We start from the raw sequence: 5,836 nt of genomic DNA, 5'->3' as shown, positions 1-5,836 counted from the left end.
TCCTTCCTTCCTTCCTTCCTTCCTCCCTCCCTCCCTTCCTTCCTCCCTCCCTTCCTCTCTCTCTCTCTTTCTTTCTTTCTTTTCTTTCCAGATAAGCAAAGCTTTTAAACTCCTGACCTCAGAGGCTCCTCTTCTATACTCTGTAATATATAATCTGAATAGCCAAATTGCCACGTTTTCCCAGCAGCAACCTTAACTTGGGTCACTTGGGCGGGTGTAGGTCAATATGGGAAAGTCGTTTCAGTGTCCTCTCATTATTCTACCAAACCACTGACAGGCAAAAATCCAACCAACTCGATGTATCAAATTTACTGTCCACTGTTTTTGTGCATGATTTCTAATCTAATTAATTCAAAACCACAAATAACTGGTTAATTTTAGTCAAGAGGTTATCTACCACCTTTAAGTAGATGTCTAAAATAGGGAACAGTCTAATTAAAATATAGGCCAGACCAAGGAAGATGAACAGAGCCTTACTTTTTAACACCATCTTGTGGGATATAGCTTCAAATCTAGCATTCAGGGACAAAATGGGGCATGAGTAAAAGGATGACTTCCCTAGAAAATAATTAGTAAGATGTTTTTTAAATTTAGAAAAACCATGAGATTGAAGAACAGAGGAGATATATGTCCCAACTCACATCTATTTCAATCCCTTATTTTAAAAACAGCTCCTGTTTTTGTTTTGGATAAAAGTTGAGCACCAAATTCCCTTTCTGGTCCCCTCATCCAAAATCCTAGTAGAATTCCTTGATTAGAAGCTAGTTCACACTTCTCCCCACCTTTTTTTTCAAACGCAGAGGTGGTTTTTGGAATATGGGCCTCAACCATCACATTCCAGCTTTAAAGTAAAAAGACGTCATGTGACCATCACATCAGAGACTTGGGGCACGTGATTCCAATTGGTATGTGTGGGGCTCCAGCCACTTAGCTGGAATTCACCATAAACTGCATCTCGAGGATCAAGTTTAGGCTCCCCAGTCCATTGTGACATCCAGCAAAGTGGAGTAAGTGCTTGCTCTTCAACAGTTTTTACTTTTCCCTACATTTTCTACCTACTGTTAGCCAGGCTCCCTTCCCTCCTCCCCATCCCTCTTAACAGGCCGGGCGCCCCCAGCATCCCGTCTGTCTGATGCTAAATGGTGAGGCTCTCCAACCCACTTAGTTCCAAGCTCAACCTTTTGCAAAAGCTCAACCTTCTGCACCAATGGGGATATCGTGCTGCTCAGGTGAAAGGCAAGGAGCATCGCATAAGGCTAGAGTCAGATGCCATTAACCCCCACTCCACCTCCCGGGCTGGGATCATCTTACGTCCCGGAGCCCGGCGGTCGGAACCGCCAGCACACTGGAGTAGCGACGGCGGCAGCAACTTTGGGACTGGCGAAAAGCCAGGGCGGGGGTGGTCGGCGTCCCGGGGCTTCTCATTAGAGCGCTTAAGTACTGCGGGTGGAGAAAAGTAAACACAGGCAAGTGCAGCTGTGCGGGGAAAGGCGGGGGAGGGGGCATATTACCTCCCTCCCGTCGCCCCTTCGGCTCTCCCTCTCCAAGAGTCGGAGAGGTCCGGGACTGCCGCCGCCCCGACCGCGCGCCTGGGGCCGCAGAGCCAAAGGAGCTGAAAAAAGGACAGGGGATGTGGGGACAGGGGAGAGCGGAAAGGTACTGCCCTACTGGCCCAGAGATGTTCTCCTACTGAAAGGAAAAAAAAGTGCTTACTCATAGGGAGAGGAGGTGCGATCGCGACGCCCTCACTAAGGACGAGGGAAGCAAGCAGAAGGCAGGCAACCCAAACCTCGTTCCTTCCTTCAGCCACGGCCCCCCCCCTCCAGAGCCCCAGGGTCAGCTTAAGCCAGCCAGGTCACCCGAGGCTGGCCTGTGGGGGCTGGAGGAGTAGCAGGCTGCTGGCTCCGGGATTTCCTGAGTCCGGGCGAGAGGGGAGGGGGGATGGCAGTAGCTGGAGAAGGACGACAGAGGGAAGTTGTGCGCTGCTTTTCCACTTCGGGGCCGCAGCCGCGGAGGGGAATCAGGGCAAGGGTTGGCGTCTAGCACTCCAGCCCAAGACTGGCAACAAGTTAAGAGTAACTAGTAAGAAAGCACCACTTAATACAGTGAAGAGCAGAAAACGTGTTTGCGGCGAGTGCTGGTAGGGAAACTCCCCGTCACTCCCACACCCATTTTGGTTGCGACCGATCGCCCGGGCACCCAAGGGCTCCGGCTGAAATTTCTCCGACCTCCCTCTCCCCCAACCCCCGCCCCGCGGTGCGAGGCACGTTCCTGCTGAGCTTAATCGAGATGCTCTCCCCAGGACCACTCCTGCCCACGCCCAGGAAACCCGCTCCCCTAGTGCCCGCCGGCGCCTACAAAGCACTTACGTAAAGTCGCAGAGTCCTGGGTCTGGCCGGACTGCCTTCGACCAACGCACTCAGACAACTTCTGCACCTCGGAATCTTTGCGGCTCTGGTTCTAAAGCCAGCGCTCCCTCCCCTCCTGCCAGCCCCCTCCGCCCCTCGGCCGCCGCCATTGGCTCGGGTGGTGCTAGCAGTCGGCCTGGGAACCAGGAAGGGGATTGGGCCACGAGCCTGTCACATCAACTGGGTCGGGATCCAGGAAAATAGGCACGGGGATGGGCACCCAGGAGGGATAGGGACTGCAACTCTGCAGCAGGGAGAGGAGAATGGTCCCCAGCGCCTGAGTCTCCCCTTCCTACTTGGGCTAAGAAGAAGTTAGAACTCCAACGTGCCTGGCTCGGAGTACGTATTCACAAAATCTTACGGGATTAATAAAAATATGAAAAAGTTGGGAACGAGAATTTGAATGCCACCTATGTAAGTCTATGGGGGAGGGGTACAGTTTCTCCCAGAATCGTGAGAAGAATAACGGCATGTTGGGGAACATTCCTAATTACATCTACAACAATCAGTCCAGGTGTCAAAGGGCACAGAGGGAAACATCAGCAATCATTCCTTTCCTTAAGAAGTCAAAGGAGAAGAATATGGGCAGGGCAGGGCTCAAGCCTTTGGCCTCATGCCAAGTAAATTGTTAGCCCACATCACCTGTCTGGTATGTTTGTCCATGTGGAGAGGGTTGAGAGGAGGTGGTTGGAAGTACCTTGGTTCCACTCTTTTGACCAGAAATGGGTATCAATTCTCATCAGTCTCCTTTCACCAGAGAAAACCTGGAGACATGTTACTGCTCCCCAGACTGCCATTTCTTCTCCTTCTCTGCCCAGGAGATGGCTTCTACGTCATAGCTGACCTCTTTCATTAATACACGTGGAGGTTATCTGCATTCCAAACCTATGGCTCATCGTAGATCCAAAATCAACTCAGAGAGCCAGAGTTTGAGGGATTCTGCAGGGGCAGGTCAAGAGACTGACTTGTGGGATAGCTGTAGAAGGAAAAAGTGTAAGCCCTTTCCTGTTTCAGTTGTAACCATTTTGTTCAGGAAATGTGTGCTTGGAAAGTTCTGTCAACATTTAAAATTAGTTCAATTAAGTCACATTTTACATATACCAGGAAAAAATGCTGAAACGCTTTAAAATTGAATGTTCTTGAAAAGGAACCCCTATTTCGTCTGCCATTATGAATTTCCTTAGAGAAATTAATCTGTAGTGAGTGCCAAGGCTTCTTAAAAGGGAAGAACTTGGGGAGTTCGTATATTGCCTAAAGGCTAGACTAGCAGAGGACTTGGCACTAGGAAAAAGCCTTGTTAAATATTAATTAATGATTAACGAACTGGAAGAACTTATGAAAGGCACAGGAAGGTGAAAAAGAAATGAGAGGGCAATCATGCTTTCACAAACATTGAATTTCTGTTATGGGAGATTTTCTACTGGTTCAGGTTTGGGTCAGGACAAAAATACTGATTTCAACATGTTGGCGTCGGATTGAACATGGAGTCAGTGTGTTGCCACACACATTTACAGTAAGCTCCCAAATGAGATTTCTAGCATTCAGTAATTGGCCCAAGGTTTGGTGTGACTTCTGGAATTCTTCACAAAAAATTTTTAGATACAGGAAATAGGCTCCTTCAGTTTTCTACCTTTTATGGTGTCTGTCAGTCACCGCTGAAGAGCTTCCACCTGCTCTTAAACTTAAAATTACAGACTGAGCAATAGCATGAAGGGACTCTGTAAGCTAAATTTTCCAGTGCAGATATATTTGTCTCAATTACGTTGTATTCAATTTTAGTTTATTTTTCAAATTCTAGAATTTAAAGTAAAAATATTAAGAATCCTATGTATATGCTATTTACGGTTCCTGTTTTTTATTCAAAAAAGCTTACATAGGGCCGAGTGGGGTAGCTCATGCCTGTAATCCAGCACTTTGGGAGGCTGTGCGGTGGAAGGATTGCATGAGATCAGGAGTTCAAGACCAGCCTGGACAACAGAGCAAGACCTCATCTCTACAAAAAAAATTAATAAATTTTTTAAAAAGCTTAATAGAATCTATACTTTGATAAAAGTGTTCATTCACCACTACCACTGAGGATGTCGGAATTCAGTCAAGAAGTGTCATTTTAATCGAAATGCAATAGTCCATAGTTTCAAAGCTACAGAGTACCTAGCTGATGGCATTAGTTCTCATTGCGTCAGTAACTTTCCAACAGATAAAACACTCCCTAAACACAGAAGCACCTATTTGGATGCTAGTTGAGATTCCTGTTTAACAAGCTCTACTGTATAATCCAGGTAGAACTCCATCTTAATGAGTACTATTAAGATAGCCAGCCAGTTTGATGTAACTAAGCTACCTTTGTGTAGCCCAGAATCTAAAGGACCTTTTCGAAGTTTAGCATTTTGCTGGAAGAAAGGAGCCCAGGCTCAAAGCTCTTAAACAGCATTTCTTTATAATCTTTCACACAATCAATTTACCTCACAGAGGATCATTCACAAGTAACCCAAAGTTGATCGTTTTCTTATCTATATCAAAAAACCTGCACAGATGTTTGTCGGGTTCCCTCCACCTGCTTATAGGCTTTAATTCATTTTGACAGTGACTTGCCTAGTTCTTGACACATAGGAGTTCAGTAAATGTTTGTTGAACTAATGGTTATTTTATGAGTCTATTCTTGTTAAACAACAGCAACAAAAAGCTATTAATATATATAGGACTCTCACAGACCTTGTGAATCAATAACCTAAGAGTTTTTACCTTTTCTTCTATTTCCAATTTTCAATCCTAATGCCTTTGTAATAAATCACTTAAAGTCAATATCGCAAAATTTTGAAAACCATTTATTCTTCCTGTCCTCCGTTGATATCATAGAAAGGCTCCAATATCCCTCTTAGGTTTTTTGTCTATCCAAACTACCTTTCTTTCCTCCTTTGATATGCATATCCCCCTTTTTCTTGCTGTTTTTCCTATTGTTCTGCCCAACACCTATACTCTCCCCAGTCTAGTTCACAAAGTATTATGTGTACATAGTCTAAATTTTTCCCTGAAATTTTCCTAAAGTTATCAGTTTCCTCTTTTATCCATTTTTAATTTTTTATTCTTAACATGTCATTGCTGGCTTGAACTTATTTTTTTTCTCTTGAGACAAAGTTTCACTCTTGTCACCCAGGCTGGAGTACAATGGCGCAGTCTCAGCTCATTGCAACCTCTGCCTCCCGGGTTCAAGCGATTATCCTGCCTCAGCCTCCCAGGTAGCTGGTACTATAGGTACCTGCCACCACACCTGGCTAATTTTTGTTTTGTCAATAGAGATGGGGTTTCACCATGTTGGCCAGGCTCCTCTCAAACTCCTGACCTCAGGTGATCCACCTACCTCAGCCTCCCAAAGTGCTGGGATTATAGACGTGAGCCACCGTGCCCGACCACTGGCTTGAACTTTTTAT

At 45.9% G+C, this 5,836-nt stretch overlaps 1 protein-coding gene across 2 annotated transcripts in view; it reads right to left on the bottom strand.

The window, feature by feature from the left end:
* PLS3 (plastin 3) overlaps nucleotides 1–3,148 on the bottom strand; it is a 95,096-nt gene extending 91,948 nt beyond the window's left edge. For both annotated transcript variants that reach the window (XM_011984457.1, XM_011984467.1), the window contains exon 1: nucleotides 2,370–3,148. The gene's annotated coding sequence lies outside the window, so the exon portion shown is untranslated. The remainder of the gene's footprint in view (nucleotides 1–2,369) is intronic.
* Nucleotides 3,149–5,836: the final 2,688 nt, after the last annotated feature.

Source organism: Mandrillus leucophaeus, unplaced genomic scaffold (assembly GCF_000951045.1).
Source record: "Mandrillus leucophaeus isolate KB7577 unplaced genomic scaffold, Mleu.le_1.0 Scaffold1063, whole genome shotgun sequence".
Lineage (NCBI taxonomy): Eukaryota > Metazoa > Chordata > Mammalia > Primates > Cercopithecidae > Mandrillus > Mandrillus leucophaeus.
This window is presented reverse-complemented; position numbering and strand designations above follow the sequence as displayed.